A 26049-nucleotide genomic window follows, 5' to 3' on the forward strand; every position below is an offset into this window, starting at 1 on the left:
GCTGGATCTCCCTTTAGCCACCCATTTCCATTCCACTTTCCGTTCCCATTCCAACTTGTCAGTCTATGGCTTTCTCTACTGCCTGTCATGGTCCAGTCCGTGAAGTCTGTGTTCCGGTTCACGGTCCGGTCCGTGGACTCCAGACTCCGGGTCTTCTGGCTGTCCCTTGTTTCAGTTGGGCTTAATCATAGGCACCTGAAGCTTGTCTTGAGGCTGAAATATGTAAGTAGCCCTGGGAGTGAGATGGGTGCTGGTTTTGTCAGTATCCCCTTGGAGTAAGCTGCTGGTGGAAGGCTGGAGCAGCCATTCCTGATCTCTCGGCCTGGTTGGAGGACCACTGCTTCATGAAGCTTTGTTGTCTCTAGTTGGAGCAGTCATTGTGGTATGGATTTGGCTGTTTGTGGGACCAGCTGAGTGGCTGTCTGCCACTCTGAGCTGGATATGGATTTAGCTGTTTCTGTGGCTGCCCTGAGACTTGGAGCCACCCTGGATTGAGCTCCCTTCCTATTCTAGCCTCTGTTGGGTAAGTCAGGCTGTCTTTGCCATTTCCTGAATGCTGGAGTGTTCCCTTCCCCTCTCCATCTGAATCCCTGACAGTTTCCTTGGTGGTTTACCTTGGCAGTCATCCTGGCCTGGTGTCCTAGTAAGCATCCTGGCCTTGTGAAAGCATCCTGACCCTGTGTCCTAGGAAGGGTCCTGGCCCTGTGCTCTAAGAAGTCCTGGCTCTGTACTCAAGGGCCTAACTGACTGAAGCCTTGAAGAACTGCGTCCAGTCCTGTAGCCATGTCATGTCCTTGCCTTGTTCTGGGGTCTGAGCCTGAGTCAAGACCCAGGTTCTGGGTCCTTGTCCAGTCTCTAGCTCAGAGTCCAAGCCCAGGCTCCTAGTTCCCAGTTCCTTGTCCTGGTCCTGCTTTCCTAGCCAAAGTCCTAGCCCAAGTCTGTGTTCCTGTCCCAGCTCCTAGTCTGTGTCCAGTCCTGTCCCTAACTCTAGTCCAGTCCAGTTCCCAGTACTTCAGTGTCTGTGTCTTGCATTTGGGTCCACCTTCCAATGCCCCCCTGCCCCCCGTATGACATTACTGTGATGAGGCCATATTCAAGTTGGAGGAGCAACACCTTTTATTTTGTCTGAGTAGCCTCCAACCTGATGGTATGAATATCAATTTCTGAAACATCTGGTAATGCCCCACTTCACCATTCCCCTTTCACTCTCTCCTTATCTCCTTACCTGCCTGTCCCCTCCCTCTGGTGCTCCTCTCATGTTTCATTCTTCCATGGTTCTCTACCCTCTCCTATCAGATTCCCCCCTCTCCAGTCCTTTCTCTCTTTCACCAATCAGTTTCCCATCTCTCTACTTCTCCCCTTCCCCTCCCAATTTCACCTGTCGCCTGCCACCTTGTACTTCCTCCCCTCCCACCTTCTTACTGACTTCTCCCCTTCCTTTCCAGTCCTGATGAAGGGTCTCTGCCTGAAACGTCGACTGTTTACTCATCTCCATGGATGCTGCCTGACCTGCTGCGCAAACTTGTTATTGCTGCTTGTGCTCTTCTGCTCAATGTGTTACCAGGGCTGGTGATAGAGGGAGACAGGTTGTGGACTGAAAGGTCTGTACTGGGCTGTAATATTCTATGTTCTACAGAACATAGACCAGTACGGCGCAGTACAGACCCTTCAGCGCATCAGCCTGAAGGGTTTAACCTACCAAGGTCAATCTAACACTTTTCCCCCTCCATTTTTTCGTCATCCATGTGCCTATCAGCAGACCAGGCAGTGACTATGGAGGGGAAGGTAGTCAAAGAGCATTCCAGGGAAAAAATAGCAGTTTCTGGAGTAAATTTAAACAGGTCAGTTGAAGCACAGGGGCACTGAACAGAAAAACTTGTCCAAGGTTTGACTGGATTCTCGGCGCACAAAATGTAGAGTCCAGAAACAGGCTACTCGGTCCATCTGATCTACCTCTGCAGCGAGGGAGGGGGTTGTCTTTACAAAAGCCAAGGGAAGGGTCAAATGGGTATATGGAGTAATGAGATTCTGCAGATTCTGGAAATCCAGAGCAAAACACTCAAAATGGGAACAGGAAGGGAGCAGTTACTCTATTAGGGGTATTCTATAGGCCCCCTGGTAGCAGCAGAGATAGAGGAGCAGATTGGGAGGCAGATTTTGGAAAGGTGCAAAAATAACAGGGTTGTTAATGGGTGACTTTAACTTCCCTAATATTGATTGGCACCTGATTAGTTCCAAGGGTTTAGATGGGGCAGAATTTGTTAAGTGTGTCCAGGACGGATTCCTGTCACAGTATGTTGACAGGCCGACTAGGGGGAATGCCATATTAGATCTAGTACTAAGTAACGAACCGGGTCAGGTCACAGATCTCTCAGTGGGTGAGCATCTGGGAGACAGTGGCCACCGCTCCCTGGCCTTTAGCATTATCATGGAAAAGGATAGAATCAGAGGACAGGAAAATATTTAATTGGGGAAGGGTAAATTATGAGGCTATAAGGCTAGAACATGCAGGTGTGAATTGGGATGATGTTTTTGTAGGGAAATGTACTATGGACATGTGGTCGATGTTTAGAGATCTCTTGCAGGATGTTAGGGATTAAATTTGTCCCGGTGAGCAAGATAAAGAATGGTAGGGTGAAGGAACCATGGGTGACAAGTGAGGTGGAAAATCTAGTCAGGTGGAAGAAGGCAGCATACATGAGGTTTAGGAAGCAAGGATCAGCTGGGTCTATTGATGAATATAGGGAAGCAAGAAAGGAGCTTAAGGGGCAGAGAAGAGCAAGAAGAGGGCATGAGAAGGCCTTGGCGAGTAGGGTAAAGGAAAACCCCAAGGCATTCTTCAATTATGTGAAGAAAAAAAGGATGACAGGAGTGAAGGTAGGACAGATTAGAGATAAAGGTGGGAAGATGCGCCTGGAGGCTGTAGAAGTGAGCGAGGTCCTCAATGACTACTTCTCTTCGGTATTCACCAATGAGAGGGAACTTGATGATGGTGAGGACAATGAGTGAGGTTGATGTTCTGGAGCATGTTGATATTAAGGAAGAGGAGGTGTTGGAGTTGTTGAAGGACATTAGGATGGATAAGTCCCCGGGGCCTGATGGAATATTCCCCAGGCTGCTCCACGAGGCGAGGGAAGAGATTGCTGAGCCTCTGGCTAGGATCTTTATGTCCTCGTTGTCCACAAGAATGGTATCGGAGGATTGAAGGGAGGTGAATGTTGTCCCCTTGTTCAAAAAAAGGTTATTAGGGATAGTCTGGGTAATTATAGACCAGTGAGCCTTGTGTCTGTGGTGGGAAAGCTGTTGGAAAAGATTCTTAGAGATGGGATCTATGGGCATTCAGAGAATCATGGTCTGATCAGGGACAGTCAGCATGACTTTGTGAAGGGCAGATCGTGTCTAACAAGCCTGATAGAGTTCTTTGAGGAGGTGACCAGGCATATAGATGAGGGTAGTGTAGTGGATGTGATCTATATGGATTTTAGTAAGGTATTTGACAAGGTTCCACACAGTAGGCTTATTCAGAAAGTCAGAAGGCATGGGATCCAGAGAAGTTTGGCCAGGTGGATTCAGAATTGGCTTGCCTGCAGAAGGCAGAGGGTGGTGGTGGAGGGAGTACATTCAGATTGGAGGATTGTGACTAGTGGTGTCCCACAAGGATCTGTTCTGGGACCTCTACTTTTCGTGATTTTTATTAATGACCTGGATGTGGGGGTAGAAGGGTGGGTTGGCAAGTTTGCAGACGACACAAAGGTTGGTGGTGTTGTAGATAGTGTAGAGGATTGTCAAAGATTGCAGAGAGACAGTGATAGGATGCAGAAGTGGGCTGAGAAGTGGCAGATGGAGTTCAACCCGGAGAAGTGTGAGGTGGTACACTTTGGAAGGACAAACTCCAAGGCAGAGTACAAAGTAAATGGTAGGATACTTGGTAGTGTGGAGGAGCAGAGGGATCTCAGGGTAAGCTTATGGGATGTTAGCTTTCATAAGTCGAGGGATAGTTTAAGAGTCGCGATGTAATGATGCAGCTCTATAAAACTCTGGTTAGGCCACACTTGGAGTACTGTGTCCAGTTCTGGTCACCTCACTATAGGAAGGATGTGGAAGCATTGGAAAGGTTACAGAGGAGATTTACCAGGATGCTGCCTGGTTTAGAGAGCATGGATTATGATCAGAGATTAAGGGAGCTAGGGCTTTACTCTTTGGAGAGAAGGAGGATGAGAGGAGACATGATAGAGGTGTACAAGATAATAAGAGGCATAGATAGAGTGGATAGCCAGCGCCTCTTCCCCAGGGCACCACTGCTCAATACAAGAGGACATGGCTTTAAGGTAAGGGGTGGGAAGTTCAAGGGGGATACTAGAGGAAGGTTTTTTACTCAGGGAGTGGTTGGTGCGTGGAATGCACTGCCTGAGTCAGTGGTGGAGGCAGATACACTAGTGAAGTTTAAGAGACTACTAGACAGGTATATGGAGGAATTTAAGGTGGGGGGTTATATGGGAGGCAGGGTTTGAGGGTCGGCACGACATTGTGGGCTGAAGGGCCTGTAATGTGCTGTACTATTCTATGTTCTATGTAAAATGCTGGAGGTGCTCAGCAGGTCAGGCCACATCTATTGAGGAATAAACAGTCGACGTTTCTGGCCGAGACCCTTCATCAGGCGTGCATTTAACAAGCCATCTGATGATGCAGCAGGCTGTGTTCAGTTTGTTGCTGGAGTATTTGCCTCGAGTATGTGCTGGGATCTCTGACAAATCCGCACCCTGCTAACCAAAGGCAACTGGTCCGGAGTTCAGATGTCCAGTCGCTGCACCGGCCTGGATCACAAATGAACGTAATAAGCTGCGATATTTGTAAAGACCCCCACATCACTCCACATACTGGGACAGTAGAGCGTCACGAACGCTACCGCAACAATTTAAACACTCAAGAAATCAAAGCTCTCTCCATGTAAATTGTGTGCTGTGAACTGGCAGAAAGCTGGGAGGCTGCTTACTGCTGTAGGGGCATAGTTTACAAGGTATTGATCAGCATCTGAACACCTCTCTGGTTCTCCCAGCCTCAGACATCTCTCGTAGGTAGCGATTATTCTGCGAGTTTGTGAGTAGTAGATGAGAATTTGCACAATGCCTATTTTTGCAGCCCTCTTCATTAAGGGGAGAAGGTTAATCTTGCGAAGCAATTTAATTTCCACTAAAACTGATACCAGAACAGCGATTCTGACGATGACAGACTGTCAGTTAATAAATACGGAAGGCTTCACAATGAAGCCACGATCACTAGCAACTTAAAATAAAGCTCTCTGTGCGGATATTTGGGGCTCCTTCCTGCAGAGCTGCACCGCGCAAATCTTTCCTTTTCCAGACTAGGATAAAAAGGAAGAAAGGGAGAGAGGGGGAAAAAAAAACACCTTATTACTTCGAACTCCTGCAAGCCATTTTAGTCTCTAAAGGTTTCGGATTGCCCGAGGCGGTATGTCTGCAGTGTTTCGGGAAATGAGCTGCCTTCGCACGCACCAACACTACTGTGTTCTGCAGCATTGCGGCCCCTAGCATCCCCGCGCAATTCCTGTTAACCCTTTCTTGGAACGTAGCACACTCCAGCACAGTACTGGCCCTTCAGCCCACAATATTGTGTCAACCTCCTAACCTACTCCAAGATCAATCTAACCTTTCCCTCCATACAGTCCTCCATTTTTCTATCATCAAAATGCCAATCTAAGTTTCTTAAATGCCCCTGATGTATCTCTATCCACCAGCTCTGGCAGGGTGTTCCACGCACCCACTACAGTTTTTTTTTAAAAAAACTCTGACATCACCCCTATACTTCCCTCCAATCACCCTAAAATTATGCCCCCACTTATTAGCCATTTCTGCCCTGGGGAAAAGTCTCTGGCTGTCCACTCGATCCATGTCTCCTATCATCTGTACACCTCTATCAAGTCACCTCCCCCTCCTTCATTCCAAAGAGAGAAAGCCCCAGCCCGCCTAACCTAAAGCGCAAGACCTGCGTTCCAATCTAGTCAGCACACCGATAAATCTCCGATGCATTCTCGCTAAAGTTTCCACATTCTTCCTGTAGTAAACTTTCAAGGCTCGACAACTCATATTCTCAGTAATATTTATTTGTTTGTATTTGCACATTGGTTGTTCATCAGTCTTTGTGTGTAGTTTTCTATTGTGTTTCTTTGTATCTACTGTGAATGCCTGCAAGAAATTGTATCTCAGGGTTGTATATGGTGACGTATATATTAAAAAAAAATTACCCTCTCCCTCTTTCATTCCTCGCTCTGGCCTCTTGCCTCTCCTCACCTGCCTATCACTTCCCCCTGGGTCCCCCCTCCTTCCCTTTCTCCTATGGTCCACTCTCCTATCCAGCCCTTTACTTTTCCTACCCACCTGGCTTCACCTGTCACCTTCTGGCTACCCTCCTTACCCTCCCCCTCTCCTTTTCATCTGGGGTTTTCCCCTTTCCATTCGGGTCCTGAACAAGGGTCTTGGCCTGAAACATTGACTGTTTACTCTCCCATAGATGCTGCCTCTCCTGCTGAGTTCCTCCAGCATTTTGTGTGTGTTGCTTTCTACTTTGATAAAAGATTTACTTTGAACTGAATTCACCACCTTGGAGTCTTCCCCCAAGATGGAATGTGGGTGGGGACATGCACGGGAAAGCGGGGTGTGGGGGGACGGGGAGTGGATCTGTATGGAGGCAAACTATAAGCTTTATGAAGTCCGTAGACTCCTAGAAATGTGTCGATACTGCTCAGGTTTCTTTATTAAAGGAAGGTAGAGAGATAAACTAAAGATTTAATTTGTGGCTTGTTAACTCTGTTTAAAGTGGAGGTTGTGAAGGTCTTTGTTTCAGGTGGAGATGGTGGAGATTCACTTGAAATTAAAGCTTCTTTAACAAGGTTTGTAGTCCCTGGAAGAACCTGGTCAGTGAAGGTCATTCTGCAAATCTGAGATTTCACAGTAGAAACTGTATTTAATTCTCACAGATGCATTTTCCTCCTGACCCTAGCCTTCTCATTGGGATTCTATCAACTTTTCTAGCTGTTGGTCAGTTCTCTCTGGCACTTGTCTCCTGAAAGGTATGCAGTGCATTAACAGTGCTGGATGCTGAAATGCATTCTCTTGCACACCTGTGCATGCAATCATTCCAGTTGCGAGCAGGCTTTGTTGTACTTCAGTGCAGAGTCAGGTTTATTAACAGTGGCCTATGCCATGGAGTCTGGTTTATGGCAGCAGTGCAATGCATTAAAAAAAAGCTGTGATTTATATAAAAAAAAATCTAACAAATACTAATTTATGGCCTTTGCAACCTCCCCCATTTCAAACTGTTGTGGCACTGTCCACATAGCATAGGTCAGTCAACTTGCTCTCAAAGTATATATATGTCACCATATACGACTCTGAGATTCATTTTCCTGCATACATTTACAAGAAAATAAATAGAATTTATGAAAAACTAAGCATAAAGACTGACAGTATGCAAAAGAGGATAAATTAATTATAGATATAGATATACAATAAACATATCTGCTTACTGTGTGTACGTGTGTGTGTGTGTGTGTGTGTGTGTGTGTGTATATATATATATATATATATATATATATAATATTTATATATTATATTAAAATGGTGGAGTGGAGATACATCCCTACCAAAGCAGGTGTAAGGTGCTCCCTCCCTCCACAAACCCGCAGGTCACCCTTGGGCAAGGTGTAGCAGCTGCTTAGCCCCTCCCCCACCTCCCACGCACCCCCAGATCAGGGTCACGTGAATCCATGGGAATGGGTAGTGGACGGTCGTATGAGCAGCTGGTGCGTATCACAAGTCCTGGTTATGTAACCACTGGCACCAGGCAGACAATCTCTGAAGAGTAACGATAATGGCTGGGGTCACCCACCTTGTAAAGACACTGCCCAGAAGGTGGCAATGGCAAACCACTTCTGTAGAAAAATTTGCCAAGAAGAATGACTGTTATCGAAAGACCATGGTCACACATTATACGGCGATGTACACTGACACACAGGCTATAAACAGCACGGATGATGTCACCCAGCGTGACTCTGAACTCATGCTACAAGCCACAAACTCACTTTCACGGACCTTAGAGCCCATGGTCTTGGGACTATTTTTGCACAGTTTGTCTTTTGCACATTGGTTGTTCGTCAGTCTGTTTCCCTATAGATTTTGTGAAGTTCCATTGTATTTCTTTTTTCCTGTAAGTTCCTCCACAAAAAAAAAGAATCTCAGGGTTGTATATGGGTGACATATTGACAATGAATTTATTTTGAACTTTGAGCTGGTGGGGGATTATTGATGGTGGTATTACCTTGGTGATACAGGTCATGGGTTTGAGATTGACTCTCTAACAGTAGCATTACAGTGTAGTGTAGTTACTGGTCAAACTATCACTTCATTGGGGACTTCAGTTCAAATCCTTCAATGACTGCTGAAAAAAATAAAATGTAAACTTAGGGCAAGATATTTTCAAAGATCACCTTTCTTCCCATATATGGTTACATGCATTAGGAATTTGCTGTGGTGTTGGTCAGGGTGAAACATGCAACAAAAAACAACATTCAACATTTACACAAAGAATTTTTGAGGTTAGTTAATTCCTTCCTTACCTGTGTACAGATCCTCACCAAGTTGTAAACACCTGACTTACTGGCCATAAGACATAAGAGCAGAATTAGGCCATTCAGCCCATTGTCTGTTCCACCATTCCATCGTGGGTGAATTATTATCCCTCTCAACTCCATTCTCCTGCCTTCTCCCCATAACCTTGCAGAACCTGGGCCTCTGTACCTCCCTCTGCAATTGTATCCTTGACTTCCTAACTGGAAGATCACAGTCTGTGCAGATTGGTGATAACATCTCCTCCTTGCTGACAATCAACACTGGCGCATCTCGCGTGTGTGTTTAACCCACTGCTCTACTCTCTCTATACCCATGACTGTGTGACTAGTCATAGCTCAAATGCCACCTATAAATTTGCTGATGATACAACCATTGTTGGTAGAATCCCAGGTGGTGATGAGAGGGCATACAGGAGTGAGATATGCCAACTAGTGGAGTGATGTCACGGCAACAACCTGGCACTCAACGTCAGTAAGACAAAAGAGCTGATTGTGGACTTCAGGAGGGGTAAGATGAAGGAACACATACCAATCCTCATGGAGGGATCAGAAGTGGAGAGAGTGAGCAGCTTCAAGTTCCTGGGTGTCAAGATCTCTGAGGATCTAATCTGGTCCCAACATACTGATGCAGTTATAAAGAAGGCAAGACAGTGGCTGTACTTTATTAGGAGTTTGAAGAGATTTGGCATGTAAACAAATACACTAAAACTTCTATAGTTATACCATGGAGAGTATTCTGACAGGCTGCATCACTGTCTGGTATGGAGGGGCTACTGCACAGGACCAAAAGAAACTGCAGAAGATTGTAAGTCTAGTCAGCTCCATCTTGGGCCCAAGCCTACCAAGTACCCAGGACATCTTTAGGGAGCGGTGTCTCAGAAAGACAGCATCCATTATTAAGGACCTCCAGCACCCAGGGCATGCCCTTTCCTCACTGTTACCATCAGGTAGGAGATACAGAAGCCTGAAGGCACACACCCAGCGATTCAGGAACAGCTGCTTCCCCTCTGCCATCCGATTCCTAAATGGTTATTGAGCCCACGAACATGACCTCACTTTTTAAATATACAGTATTTGTTTTTGTACATTTAAAAAAAATTCTATTCAATATATGTAATTGATTAACTTGTTTATTTATTGTTTTTATTTTATTTATTATTATTTTCTCTGCTAGATTATGTATTGCATTGAACTACTGCTAAATTAACATTTCACGTCACGTGCCGGTGCTAATAAACCTGATTCCGATTCTCTATTCTGTGGCTTTTCAATATTCGATAGGTTTCAATGAGATCACCCCCCCCCCACCTCATTTTTCTAAACTCTGGCACGCAAGGCCCAGAACCATCAACCAGATTCGTGGACGTGTGTTTGGGAGACAGCACGAATGGTGGGGCTGGGTTTGCTGGCTGCAGGGATTTTCACCCGGATGTGATCATTGCCATTTCTGCATGCCTCCCCTCCCTGAGACACAGCGGCTGGGGGGAGCTGAGCAGTCATAGGCATTGATCATGGGGAAAGTTCACACTGAAGGAGGACGAACCCCCACTCAGAGGCACAATCAACAGCTCAGTTATTTTTCCACTTACTGATAACTCCTGCAACGCCACTGCTTCCAAACCTCATCGGTCTCTTCCATTCTTTGGATTCATCTGCTGTGTCATGTGTGGAAGCCTGCTGTATGGGACCATATGCGCTCCATATTGTACCACCCTAGCTTCTGTACCAGCTTGTGTGACCCATAACATCCATGGTTGACTACAACTAACAGAGGTCCTCAAATGACTATTTCCCTCAGCTCTCAATGTCCTCCAGATGAGAGAGTTACTTCAAAACAACTGTGATGACCATCTTAGAGTTGTAGAGTAAAAGAGTACTGCAATACAGAAACAGGCCATTCAGCCCATTGAGTCTGCTCTGCCATCCCCCTCTCAATCTCATTATCCTGCCTTCTCCCCATTACCTTTCACACCCTGACTAATCAAGAACCTATCAACCTCTGCTTTAAATATACCCAATGACAGCCTCCACAGCCATCTGTGGCAATGAATTTCACAGATTCACTACCCTCTGGCTAAAAAAATTCCTCCTCATCTCTGTTCCAAAGGGACATCCCTCTATTCTGAGGCTGTGTCCTCTGGTCCTGGACTTCCCCTCTATAGGGGACATGCACATCCACTCTATCGAGACATTTCAGTATTCTGTAAGTTTCAGTGAGATTCCCTCTCATTCTTCTAAACTCCAGTGAATTGTATAGAATTTATTATTTACATCCTTCAAATATATGAGTGAAAATTTTTACATTACGACTCCTTTCAAATGTGCAATTATAGTAATTTATAAGTATTATGTACAACTGGACAGTCAATATATCATAGAAATACAGTACTGTCAGTCTGATGGCCTGGTGGAAGAAGCTGTCCCAGAGCCTGATGGCCCTGGTCTTTATGCTATCATACCATTTCCCGGATGGTAGCAGCTGGAACAGTTTGTGGTTGGGGTGACTCGGGTCCCCAGTGATCCTTTTTTCACACCTGTCTTTGTAAATGTCCTGAATCACATGGAAGTTCACAACTACAGATGCGCTGGGCTGTCCGCACCACTCTCTGCAGAGTCCTGCGATTGAGGGAAGTACAGTTCCCATACCAGGCAGAGATGCAGCCAGTCAGGATCTTCTCAATTATACCTCTGCAGAAAGTTTGTAGAATTTGGCGGTCCATACCAAACTTCCTCAACTGTCTGAGTTACATACATAGAAACATAGAAAATAGGTGCAGGAGTAGGCCATTCGGCCCTTTGAGCCTGCACCGCCATTTATTATGATCATGGCTGATCATCCAACTCAGAACCCTGTACCAGCCTTCTCTCCATACCCCCGATCCCTGTAGCCACAAGGGCCATATCTAACTCCCTCTTAAATATAGCTAATGAACTGTCCTCAACTGTTTCCTGTGGCAGAGAATTCCACAGATTCACCACTCTCTGTGTGAAGAAGTTTTTCCTAATCTTGGTCCTAAAAGGCTTCCCCTTTATCCTCAAACTGTGACCCCTCGTTCTGGACTTCCCCAACATCGGGAACAATCTTCCTGCATCTAGCCTGTCCAATCCCTTTAGGATTTTATACGTTTCAATCAGATCCCCCCTCAATCTTCTAAATTCCAATGAGTACAAGCTCAGTTCATCCAGTCTTTCTTCATATGAAAGTCCTACCATCCCAGGTATCAATCTGGTGAACCTTCTTTGTATTCCCTCTATGGCGAGGATGTCTTTCCTCAGATTAGGGGACCAAAACTGCACCCAATACTCCAAGTGTGGTCTCACCAAGGCCTTGTACAACTGCAGTAGTACCTCCCTGCTCCTGTACTCGAATCCTCTCGCTATAAATGCCAGCATACCATTTGCCTTTTTCACCGCCTGCTGTACCTGCATGCCCACTTTCAATGACTGGTGTATGATGACACCCAGGTCTCGTTGCACCTCCCCTTTTCCTAATCGGCCACCATTCAGATAATAATCTGTTTTCCTATTTTTGCCACCAAAGTGGATAACTTCACATTCATCCACATTAACTTGCATCTGCCATGAATTTGCCCACTCACCCAACCTATCCAAGTCACCCTGCATCCTCTTAGCATCCTCCTCACAGCTAACACTGCTGCCCAGCTTCGTGTCATCCGCAAACTTGGAGATGCTGCATTTAATTCCCTCGTCTAAGTCATTAATATATATTGTAAACAACTGGGGTCCCAGCACTGAGCCTTGCGGTACCCCACTAGTCACTGCCTGCTATTCTGAAAAGGTCCCGTTTATTCCCACTCTTTGCTTCCTGTCTGCTAATCAATTCTCCATCCACATCAATACCTTACCCCCAATACCATGTGCTTTAAGTTTGCACACTAATCTCCTGTGTGGGACCTTGTCAAAAGCCTTTTGAAAATCCAAATATATCACATCCACAGGTTCTTCCCTATCCATTCTACTAGTTACATCCTCAAAAAATTCTATGAGATTCGTCAGACATGATTTTCCTTTCACAAATCCATGCTGACTTTGTCCAATGATTTCACTGCTTTCCAAATGTGCTGTTATCACATCTTTGATAACTGACTCTAGCAGTTTCCCCACCACCGATGTTAGGCTAACCGGTCTATAATTCCCTGGTTTCACTCTCCCTCCTTTTTTAAAAAGTGGGGTTACATTAGCCACCCTCCAATCCTCAGGAACTAGTCCAGAATCTAACGAGTTTTGAAAAATTATCACTAATGCATCCACTATTTCTTGGGCTACTTCCTTAAGCACTCTGGGATGCAGACCATCTGGCCCTGGGGATTTATCTGCCTTTAATCCCTTCAATTTACCTAACACCACTTCCCTACTAACACGTATTTCACTCAGTTCCTCCATCTCACTGGACCCTCTGTCCCCTACTATTTCTGGAAGATTATTTATGTCCTCCTTAGTGAAGACAGAACCAAAGTAATTATTCAATTGGTCTGCCATGTCCTTGCTCCCCATAATCAATTCACCTGTTTCTGTCTGTAGGGGACCTACATTTGTCTTTACCAGTCTTTTCCTTTTTACATATCTATAAAAGCTTTTACAGTCAGTTTTTATGTCCCCTGCCAGTTTTCTCTCATAATCTTTTTTCCCCTTCCTAATTAAGCCCTTTGTCCTCCTCTGCTGAACTCTGAATTTCTCCCAGTCCTCAAGTGAGCCACTTTTTCTGGCTAATTTGTGTGCTTCTTCTTTGGAATTGATACTATCCCTAATTTCTCTTGTCAGCCATGGGTGCACTACCTTCCCTGATTTATTCTTTTGCCAAACTGGGATGAACAATTGTTATAGTTCATCCATGCAATCTTTAAATGCTTGCCATTGCATATCCACCGTCAATCCTTTAAGTGTCATTTGCCAGTCTATCTTAGCTAATTCACGTCTCATACCTTCAAAGTTACCCCTCTAAGTTCAGAACCTTTGTTTCTGAATTAACCATGTCACTCTCAATGAAGAATTCCACCATATTATGGTCACTCTTACCCAAGGGGCCTCTCACGACAAGATTGCTAATTAACCCTTCCTCATTGCTCAAAACCCAGTCCAGAATAGCCTGCTCTCTAGTTGGTTCCTCGACATGTTTGTTCAAAAAACCATCCCGCATACATTCGAAGAAATCCCCTGAGCCTTCAAACACTCCTCATACATTCCCAGGATTACTCTCATGAGCTTTCTCAGCACTCTCGCCAATGGCAAGGGTGTAGTGTGATGCTGTGTGCGGGATGTGAAGCTTTGTCAGGGAACCCTCCCATCTCTCTAACAAATTCTTCAACCTCTGACCGTCAAGCAGAAGGTGCCACTGTATAACAACAAGGACTGTTAGATTGGGGAACGGTTTCTTCCTCCAGGCTATGAGACTTCTGAACACCCTGATACCACCGAGTACACATTATTTATGATATGCCAGAAACACTGATACTGTCTTATATTTAACGACATGTCATATATGCACAATGTCAACTTGGACATCTACAGACAACTCATTAATATATTTTCTGTTAATATTAGTTTATGTGTTATGTGTGAGTTATATGTACTGTGTTGTGCACCTTGGTCACAGACGGGTGTTGCTTCATATCGTTGTCTAAATGTGTATGTTTGAAAAATGATGAACTTGAACTTGAATCATCTTCAGGTTGTTCCTGGCACCTGACCATGGATGACTGAGGCAGGAGCAGAATCTGTCACTGGCAAAGGAGGGCACGTGAATGGCAGAGCAGTGTGTCTACAACAGGAGTTGGTGAAGTCTGGAGGACTGTGTCTATAACAGGAAAAGGAGAGTTGGTGAATGGCAGAGCAGTGTCTATAACAGGAAAAGGAGAGTTGGTGAATGGCAGAGCAGTGTCTATAACAGGAAAAGGAGAGTTGGTGAATGGCAGAGCAGAGTGTCTATAACAGGAAAAGGAGAGTTGGTGAATGGCAGAGCAGAGTGTCTATAACAGGAAAAGGAGAGTTGGTGAATGGCAGAGCAGAGTGTCTATAACAGGAAAAGGAGAGTTGGTGAATGGGGAGGAGAGTGTCTATAACAGGAAAAGGAGAGTTGGTGAATGGCAGAGCAGAGTGTCTATAAGAGGAAAAGGTGAGTTGGTGAATGGCAGAGCAGAGTGTCTATAACAGGAAAAGGTGAGTTGGTGAAGGTTGGAGGACTGTGTCTATAACAGGAAAAGGTGAGTTGGTGAATGGCAGAGCAGAGTGTCTATAACAGGAAAATGAGAGTTGGTGTGTGGCAGAGGAATGTGTCTATAACCGTATAAAGAGAGTTGGTGAATGACAGAGGAGAGGGTCTATAATCGGAAAGGTAGAGTTGGTGAATGGTGCAGGAGTGTGTCAGAAATGGGAAAAGGAGATTTGGAGAATGGAGGAAGAGATTGTCTATAACCAGAAAAGGAGAGTTGGTGAAGGATGGAGGAGAGTATCTTACTGGAGAAATAGAGTTGGTGAATGGCGGAGGAGAGTGTCTATCACAGGGAAAGGAAAGTTGGTGAATGGTGGACTAGATTTCTTGTCACAGGAAAAGCAAAGTTTGTTAATGGCGGAGGAGAGTGTCTATAACTGGAAAAGGGGAGTTTGTGAATGGCAGAGGAGAGTATCTGTCACTGGAAAGGTAGAGTTGGTTAATGGCAGAGGAGAATAGGTCTAATGGGAAAAGGAGAGTTGGTCAGTTTTGCAGAAGATTTTCTGTCACTGGAAAAGGAGAGATTGTTAATGACGGAGGAGAGTGTCTGTAACAGGAAAAGGGGAGTTGGTGAATTGCGGAGGAGTTTGTCACTGGAAAAGGAGATTTGCTGAATGGTGGGAGTACTGGGTGCATGGAATGTGCTGCCTTTGGTGATGGGACAGGCAGATACAGTACCGTGATGTATCATGTATGTGACTAAGGTGCCCAAGACTTTTGCACAGAACTGTACATTCGAGTCATTGAAGGAATACCATACCTCTGCACATGGATGATAGAAAATTGGAGGACTGTGGGATTAGTGGGTTAGATTGATCTCAGACTAGGTTAATATTTTGGCTCAGCATTGTGGTCTGAAGGGCTTGTACTCTGCTGTTGATTTCTATGTTCTAATGTTATTTGCCACTTCTCAGCCCATGCAGAATATGATATAGGTGTTGCTGTATGGGCTGCTTCATTCACCGTGGGCATGCAACTGGAATCACTTGATTGTGCAGTCTTCAGTGGACATTTGATCACATTGGGTCTGCAGTGAGTTGGCCAAATAGATACCAAATTGTCATGGTGGTAGGAGGCAGAAGGTGTTAGAAGAGCGTTCTTTTCTGGACTAACTGCCTGTGACTAGTTGTGTGCCTCAGGGATTGGTGCTGGGACTGTTGCCCCACAACAGCAGTTTCAGGAACAGTTTATCTCTCAGTCATCAAGCTCTCAAACCAGAGGGGTAACTTCACTCATCTCCCATCACTGAACTGTTTCCATAAGCTATGGACTCACTTTCAATGGTTCTCATGTTTGTGATATTTATTGCTTATTTATTATTATTTCTTTCTTTTCTTTTTTATTAGCACAGTTTGTTGTCTTTTGCACATTGGTTGTTTGTCCGTCCTGTTGGGTGTGCTCTTTCATTGATTCCATTGTGTTTCTTGGATTACTGTGTATGCCTGCAAGAAAATGAATCTCAGGGTTGTATATGGTGACATATACGTACTCTGGTAATAGATTTACTTTGAACTTTGTCATTTGTCATCCATGTTAACAATTACATTCTCATCCAAATGGATGTGGTTAGTAAGTTTGCAGATGACACCAAACGGGTGGCAAGTGCACAGCTTGTTTCAGATTACAGACCAGCTGGAGAACTGGGCCAAGGAAGGGCAGATGGAATTTAAATTCAGACAACAACAAGGCATTGCATTTTGGGAAGTGAAAAGAGGCAGGACTTACTGAGTAAATAGCAGGGCCCTAGGGAGTGGTAGATCAGTGAGACCAAGGGATATAGGTACATGGTTCACTCAAAGTGAGGACTCGGGTAGACAGGGTGGTTTGGCATCCTAGTCCTCATTGCTGAGTTCACTGGGGACAGGAGTTGGGATGGCTTGTTACAACTGTGCAAGATGTTGGTGAGACCACACCTGTCCATAGATCCTAGCCATAGGAAGGATGTCATTAACCTGGAGACGGTGCAGAAAAGACTCTCAGGGATGTGACCATGACTGGAAGGCAGGAGTTTTTATGAGAGGCTGGATATGCTGGGACTGCTTTCAATGAGTGCAGGAGGCTGATAGATACTTAGAAAATCACAAGGGGAATAAAAACAAAGGCGCTATTACAATCTTTTTCCCAGGGTGGGGGTACAGGTTTAAGTTGAGGGAGGTAGATGTAATAGGGGTCTGAGAGGCAACATTTTTCACACACAGGGCGGTGAGCTGCCAGAAGAAGTGGTTGAGCCAGGTGTAATAGACAGGTAGAATGAGAGCGTTTAAAAGACATTTAAACAGGTACATGGACTGGAAAGGTTTAGAGGGATATGGGCCCAATGCTGGCAAGTGGGACTCGTTTAGTTCGGCCTGGAGGAGATGGTCTTAATGACTTGTATCACCCTCTGACCCTAGTCGTCCATCGAAGAAGAACCCCCAGGTTGATCAGATACACTGGTGTTTGTGTTAGATAGCTCCTACACAAAATGCAGTGTCCAGATGTTAACCAGTGCTGAGAACACTTTATCCATATCCCCTGAACCATGGGGTGATGTTTAGTGGTCAGCTGTGAAGCAGAGGGTGGACTTTGTAAAAAGGGTTCTAAAAATAAGATATTGGCTGGGTTGTAAAACAGATGGAAGAGCCTACATTCAGTGTTGGGTAAAATATTTTAATGTAAGCTAAATGGAAACAATTTTTAAAGAAATATGCTAATGACAACAAATGTAATACAATATGTTTGTGTAACTTGAGGGTATAAAATGAAGCAGAGACTCCAGTTAACTGCTGGTGAGAGTGGGGGCCTCATTCTCCCGAGGATCTCAGTGAGTCTGTCACTTACTGCAGGGCTCACAGAGAGGAGGTGTGAGAATAGGCATATTTAGTGATGTGCTGTAATCAATGTGTTCCTTTGCCCTGCAGAGGTACCGGGCTGTGTGCTTTAGCAAGGAGGAGTGGCAATCCCTTTTACAACACAGAACATACAGTACTTACCACTCTCTGTGTGGAAAAACCTATCCCTGACATCCTCCCTGAACTTCTCCCCGGTCAGCTTAAAATTATGCCCCCTAATATTAGCCATTTCTGCTCTGGGGGAAAAATGTCTCTGGCTGTCCACTCTCTCTATATCTTATTATCGTGTACACCTCTATCAAGTCAGCTTTCATCCTCCTTTGCTCCAAAGAGAAAATCCCTGGCTTGCTCAATCTATCCTCGTAAAATACACTTTCTCATCCAGGCAGCATCTTGGTAAATCTCCTCTGCACCCTCTCTAAAGCTTCCACATCCTTCCTAAAATGAGGAGACCAGAACTGAACACAATGCTCCGAGTGTGGTCTAATCAGAGTTTTATATAGAGTTGCAACATACCTCATGGTTCTTGTTCTCGGACCCCGACTAATGAAGGCCAACACAACATATACCTTCTTAAACCCCCTATCAGCTTGTGCAGCAACTTAGAACCACAGATGTTCCAGGCAGAACCCACCTCCAAGCAAAGAGAAACAAACCGCCTACCCCGATCTCCAAACATTACCTATCAGTCAGCACCACTGACATTCTGAGGATCACCACCCATCTGAAACTCCCCTAAACTAACCATATTAATACCATGGTTAAAAGAGTCAGAATCTTAATCAGAATCAGTTCCATTATCACTAACGTGTCTGCCTCTCTGTCCAGGTACCATATCCGATGCAGACTTTGGTGACCATGGTTTTCCATATAGATCTATCCTTCATTTTTTGGATGACTTCCATTTCCTCAATGTGTAGCCACCTGGCTATGCTTTTGATGTACATAAGCCGAGGTCTTCCTCTAGGTTTGTTCCCCTCAATCTTTCCAGAGAGTATGAGTTTTTCTAGTTCATCTTTCCGCATGATGTGCCCTAGGAACGTGAGTTGTCTTTCTCTTATTGTTGGTATGAGTGATCGAACTGCTTGGGCTTTTCTGAGAACTTCTTCATTTGATGTGTGTGTGGTCCATGATATTTTTAACATTCTCCTGTAGAACCATAATTCAGCTACTTCTAGTCTCTTTTTGTGAAATTAGCAGAGGAGAAGCTGTTCCTGAAACATTGAGTGTGTGCCTTCAGGCTCCTGTACCTCCTCCCTGGTGGCAGTAATGAGAAGAGGGCACATCCTGGATAGTGAGGGTCCTTCATAATGGATGCCGACTTCTTGAGGCATCAGGTTTTGAAGGTGCCCTCGATGGTGGGAGTCTTGTGCCCAGGAGGGAGCTGGATGACTCTACAACTGTCTGCAGCTTTTTTTCTGATCCTGTGCAGTGGCCCCTCCATACCAGACAGTGATGTAACTGGTCAGAATACTCTCAGTTTGCCAGTCTCTGGTGATGTACCAAGTCGTCTCAAACTTGGAAACATATCGCCGTTCCTTCGTTGTTGCTGGGTCAAAATCATGGGATTCCGTCCCTAACAGCACTGCGGGTGTACCTGCACCTCAGGGACTGCAGCGGTTCAAGAAGGCAGTTCATCACCACCTTCTCAAGGGCAACTAGGGATGGGCAATAAACGCTGGCTTAGCTGGTGACACCCACATCCCGTAACTGAATAAGTTTTTAAGAATCGTTTCATGTTCCTTTCAGCTGCAGTGTTGTCTTCGTTTTCCATTTGAGCGCTCTAGTTAACGGTCCTGCTTGGCCTAGCGTTTTTTTTTTGTTTTCTTTTCCCTCTAAATTTGTTCGCATTGAAGTCTGTGAACTATCGACCCGCTTCAGTGTCTCTCGCTCCGTACTTGGGCCACATCCGAACGGCGTGACAGCAAGTCTCGACCACACAAAGCTGGAACCAGCAGAGAGAGAGAGAGCAGCTGACCTTGGCCCTGAGATTCATTGGTCAGAGAGGGGAAAGCTATAGGCAATTGCTTTTGTTCTGAGTGAAGTTACGGAAACAGTGAGGCAGATAATCTCGTGCCGACAATCCCAGTCTCACCTGGAGGAACAGGTATCATCCCTAGCCACAGCTGTTGAACAGCTCACCACAGACAATCGGACTCGGGTGTCTGCGATTTCCGCACTCACGGCCGCCGTCCACGAGCTCTCTGTGGACAGCCAGCAGCAGCTGACCGCCGTTAACCTTCTCGCCAACACATTCAGCAGCCCCTGGCCACCTCAGTCCCAGTCTCTGCATCTCGTAGGTCCTCCTTTTCAGCTGCCCCGACAATCTCCGCTACCAATGCTCCCGCGACCGGTCCAGCACTGACTCTGGCCTTCAGATCCCCACAGACTCCTGCGTCTCCAGGCAGATATTCTGGTGATCCCGATGGTTGCATGAATTTTTATTACCCAAGGCGAGCTGACATTCCAAGCCCAGCCTGGTCCATTTGGTGACGACGCGCGAAAGCTGGTGTACGTGGTCAATCTTCCAGATGGACCTCCACTCAGCCTGTTCAACACTTCACGGGGGCAAGGACACCCCGCAGACCAGTCACTCAGACATTTCGTGGCAGGGTCAGGAGGCTGCCCACCGACTCCTGGACCTGCGTCATGGCAGAGGGACGGTAAGAGCCTGTGCAGCCAAATTCGGCACGCTTTCAGTAGAGACGAGTTGGAATGACAGATCTCTAATCACTGCCTTCCAGCGTGGACTGAACGCAAGGGTTCGGTATGTGATCGCTGTCCGGGACAAGCAGGATAGTCTGAATTCGAGTTGACGACCGGTAACAGAGTGGCGCAGGGAAAGAATGTTTCAAACTTCCTACGCACTGTCCTACACAGGTATGTATCTCCTCCCTTCCACAGCTGCATGATTCACTCCCTCTACAGGTACTTAACTCACGCCCTCCACAAGTATGTAACCCTCTCCCTCCAGAGGTACATAATTTACTCTCTCTACAAGTACTTAACTCACTCCCTCCACAGGTACATAACACACTCTCTCCACAGGTAGGTAACTGACTCCGCCACAGGTATGTAATTCACTCTCTCCACGGGTGCGCAACCCACTCCCCCCCATCGACCGCATTGACGTCACAACCACGATTCGGCAGCGCAGCAGATACGGCAACTGTATATTGACGTGTCCTGAATATTGACGTGACGGTATTTAACTCCATCCTTTTGGTCGTTGTGCTGGTTGAGACTAGAGTAAAGCACAGCAACGTTTGGTTTTCTGTTTGCATTTGGCCTTGCCTGAGATCGTTCTGTCGAGTCAACTGACTCTGAAGACCAGCGTTATTCCTTTCAGCCGCAGTGCAGGCTTCGTTTTCCACTTGAGAGTTTTAATTAACCACCGTTTGGCCAAGGGTTTATTGTTTTCTTTTCCATTTAACTCGGGAGGGGGAGAGCCTGTACAGTCAATTTCCACACACTTGCAGTAGAGACAGGTTGGAATGAGAGATGCCAGGTACGCAACTCACAGCCTGCTCTGGTGCGTAACTCTCACTCCACAGGTACGTACCTAACTCTCTCCCTGCACAGGTACCTAACCCCTCCCTGCACGCTCACCATCAACAGGTATGTAATTCTCACCTCCACAGGTAAATAACTCACTTTCTCCACAGGTACTGAACTCTCACCCTCTACAGGTACGTAACACACTCCCTCCACAGGTACGTGCCTCACACCTTCCATGACTACGTAACTCCACAAGTATTCCCTCCAGAAATCTGGAGCTCCCTCTTTCCACAGGTACGTAACTCACTCTGTCCACAGGTACGTGGCACTCTCCATCCAGAGTTACATAACTCACTCCCTCCACACATAGGTAACTGACTCCACCACAGGTATGTAACTCCCTCCACCCCCTCCACCCACAGGTGCGCAACCCACCTCAAACAGTCCGCTGGTGCGCGACCCACCCCTCTGACCACGTGTCACAACCACGATTCGGTAGCACAGCAGATACGGTAATTGTGCTCCTGAAAATTGACATGACGGTATTTAATTGTATTATTTTGGTTGTTGTGCTTGTTGAGACTAGGCCTTGCCTGAGAGTGGGGGAGAGAGAGGGAGAGGGGCTGTTCAGCGCTTTACGGGAGCAAGGATATCCCGCGGCCCAGTCGTTCCAATACTTCACGGCAGAGTTGAGGGAGGGGTGTTGACCTTCCAGTACGGGGTCAGGAGGCTGCTCACCGATTCTTGGATCTGTGTTGGGGGTGGGGGGGGGGGAGGGAAGCTGACCTTGTCCCTGAGGTTCATTGGTCAGGAAGGGATAAACTATAGGCAATGGTATCTGTTCTGAGTGAAGTTACGGAGGCAATGAGGCAGATCACCTCATGCCGACAATCCCAGTTTCACCTGGAGGAACAGGCATCATCCCTAGCCACAACAGTTGAACAACTCACTGCAGACAATCGGACTCGGGTGTCTGTGATTTCAACTCTCATGGCCGCCGTCCACGAGTTCATTGTGGACAGCCAGCATCAGCTGACAGCCGTTAACATTCTCACCAACACAATCCCGCAGCCTCTGACCATGTCAGTCCCACGCCCAGCATCTCGCAGGTCCTCCTTTTCTGCTGCCCGAAAATCTCTGCTACTAATGCTCGCGTTCCCGCTCTCATGAGGAACATGTCCGGCAGGTCCGGAGAGTTCTTGAAAATAACCTGTACGCCAAGCCCGAAAAATGTGAGTTCCATAAAGATCAGGTGTCGGTTTTGGGCTATATACTTACCCCACCCAGTGTTCAAGTGGATCCTAGTAAAGTTCAGGCAGTTACAGCATGGCTCAAACCGTCTACAGTCAAACAGGTACGCGCTTCATGGGGTTTGTGAACTTTATAGCCGCTTCATCCAGAATTTCGGTTCTATGGCAGCTCTTATAAACGCACTCACCAAGAAGACCGGCAGGTTTCCATGGGACAGACTGTGCCCACCAAGAATTTTCGGAACTAAAGCGACGTTTCACCACTGCCCCACTACTGCAACACCCAGACCCCATCACAGCCATTCATTGTCGGGGTGGGTGCATCCGATGTCGGCATGGGAGCTGTCCTCTCTCAGCGCTCGTCTGCGGACAGCCGGCTGCACCCTTGTGCCTTTCTTCCCCGTCGCTTTACTTCAGCCGAGAGGAATTATGATGTTGGGAACTGGGAACTTCTGGCTGTCAAGGAGGCCGTGGAGGAATGGCGATACTGGCTGGACAAGCCAGGACAGATCGCAAGAACATTCAGGATGCAAATAGTCTCAACTCTTGTCAAGCCTGGTGGGCTCTCTTCTCCATATGGTTCGATTTCATCCTCACCTACTGTCCTGGCTCCCTCCCTGCATCATCACTGGGCTTCACTCGTCTAATGAGAACACCACCATTTTGGTCGTTGTGGATCGATTTTCCAAGGCTGCCCACTTCATTGCCCTCCCCAAGCTGCCATCGGATGGCGAGACTGCCACACCCATGGTTCAACATGTGTTCACTCCACGGCTTTCCTTAGACGTAGTGTCTGATCGCAGACCACAGTTCACTCCCTGCTTTTGGAAGGCCTTCTGCTTTCTTGTAGGAGCCACGGCCAGCCTCTCGTCTGGCTTCCATCCCCAATCCAATGGCCAGACTGAGAGAGTGAACCAGGAGTTGGAGAGAACCTTGCGCTGTCTTGCCTTTTCCAACCCCATGTCCTGGAGCTCCCAATTGGTTTGGGCAGAGATCGCCCACAATAACCTCCAGTCATCCTCCACCGTTGTGTCTCCCTTTGAATGCCAGAAGGAATTCCAGCCCCAGCTCTTCCCTGATCAGGTGATTGAAATAGAAATTCCTGCTGCTGAACAGCTGATCCAGCGCTACAAGTGCACCTGGAGACAAGCCAGGGCTTCTCTGCTGCGCCCAGAAACAGCATGCTTGGCAGGCTGATCAGCTCCGCCGACAGGCAAGGCCATTCAAGCCAGGAGAGGTCTAGTTGGTATCAAGGGATACCAACCAGACCTTGAAAGTCGAGACCTACAAATTGGCACCGTGCTACATGGGACCGTTTGTAGTGGAAAAGGTGTAGTATAGATTGCATCTAGCATCATCACTGAAGGTCCACCCAGTATTCCATGCTTCCCAGCTCAAGCTGATCACTACCTCTTCTCTGGCCCCAGTCATCGCACATCCACCTCCTCCCCACTTGGTAGATGGTTCCCCGGTCTATATGGTGCGGCGCCACCTGGTATTTTGCCGGGTACGTGGTAAGTTCCGGTGCCTTGTGTACTGGGAAGGGTGTGGTCCAGAAGAACGTACTTGGATCCCAGCGAAGGACATCTTGTCCAAGTTGCTCATCCGGGACATTTGGCGAACACAGGTCTGTGGTGCCTCAGGGGCTCAGCCGAGGGAGGGGTGGGGACGGGTGCTGTCACTGTCACGGATACAGCAATTGCGCTCATGTCAGCTAATTATTAATCCATTGTGATGGGATTTAACTCCATTCCTTTCGTCGTAGCACTTGTTGAGACTTGGGCAAAGTACAGTACCTTTTCACTGTTGGCTTGCATTCGGCCTTGACTGAGAAATTGGACTGTCGAGTCAACTGACTCTGAAGAAACAGTATTTGTTTTAGTTGTTCCTATCAGCTGCAATTGTGCCCCTGCGGAGAAAGGGAGCAGGTTGAGCACCAGCTACCTCATCTTCATTACCTTCCTGCCTACCCTTCCATTTACCTGATATCCTTGGATATTAGTTCCCAGTCTTCTCCACTCTGCAACCATGGTTGTAGTGGCCACAAAATCATACCCCTTTTGTACTGCCACAAGTTCACTGACCTTGTTATGAAGACCACAGGCGTTGAGATAAAGTGTCCTTACAGTGATAGTGCTTTTAGTATCTTGTAATCTTCTTTGCTTTTGCACTTGACTTTTCTTTACTCCACTCCTACTTTTCTCATTTTATCCTTAATCACACTTTTCTCTCTTACTTTACCCATACTTCTCTGATCTGTTGAAACCGCTCCCCCCCCCACCCCCCACCCCCCACCCCCCACCCCCCACCCCCCCACCCCCCACCCCCCACTATTTAGTTTAAAGCCCTATCCACAGCCCGTCATAAGGGGGCGCCAAAGGCAGAGCCAAATGCAAGACGCAGACACTGATGTACTGGGAACTGGACTGGACACAGACTAGGAGCTGGGGCATGAACACAGACTTGGGCTAGGACCCTTGGCTAGGAAAGTGGGACCAGGACATGGAACTGGAACTGGGAACTAGGAGCCTGGGCTTGGACTCTGAGCCAGAGACTGGACAAGGACCCAGAACCTCGGTCTTGACTCGGGCTTGGACTCCGGAACTAGGTGAGGACATGACGTGGCTACAGGACTGGACACAGGCTTGGGTTCTCGAGGCTCGGCTCAGTTAGGCCCTTGAATATGGAGCCAGGACTCCTCCTTAAAGCACAAGGCCGGGACTGTTCCTAGGGTGCGCAGGGCGCCAGTCTGGGATGACTGCCGAGATAAACCGCCGAGGAAATTGTCAGGGATTCAGATGGAGAGGGGAAGGGAACAGTCCAGCCTTCAGGAAATGGCAAGACTGCCTAGCTTACCCAACAGAGGCAAGGTCAGGAAGGGACAGATCCAACTGCAGGGTAATGGCAAAGACAGCCTGACTTGCCCCACGGAGGCTAGGACAGGAAGGGAGCTCAATCTGCGGTGGCCCCGAGTTTCGGGGCAGCCAGCAACCTTGGCTGGCTACGGAAACAGCTGAATCCATATCAGCTCAGAGTGGCAGACGGCCACTCATCTGGCCCCAGAAATAGCCGAATCCATACCACGATGACTGCTCCAACTAGAGACAACAAGGCTTCATGAAGCAGTGGTCCCTCCAACCAGGCCTAGAGATCAGGAATGGCTGCTCTAGCCTTCCAAGAGGATACTGACTAGATGAACCAGCACCCACACTTGATCCCCAGGGCCACTATATTCCAGCCCCAATACGAGCTTCAGGTGCCTATGATTAAGCCCAACTGAAACAAGGGACAGCCGGAAGATCCAGAGTCCAGAGTCCACGGACCGGACCGTGAACTGGAACGCAGACTTCACGAACTAGACCATGACATAGCCCTAGTTATGCGATTCACCAGGATCCAGATCCCATCACGGTTCAGGGGGAACTGGTCCCATTAGTACAGCTCCCTCCTTCCCCAATACTGGTGACGATTTCCCATGAATTCAAACCCACTTCTGTCATGGTCCGGTCCGTGAAATCCACATTCCAGTTCACGGTCCGGTTCATCGATCCTTATTCCGGGTTTTCCTGTTTTCTCTTGTTCCACTGGGTGCCTCAA

Source organism: Mobula birostris, chromosome 15 (assembly GCF_030028105.1).
Source record: "Mobula birostris isolate sMobBir1 chromosome 15, sMobBir1.hap1, whole genome shotgun sequence".
Taxonomy (NCBI): domain Eukaryota; kingdom Metazoa; phylum Chordata; class Chondrichthyes; order Myliobatiformes; family Myliobatidae; genus Mobula; species Mobula birostris.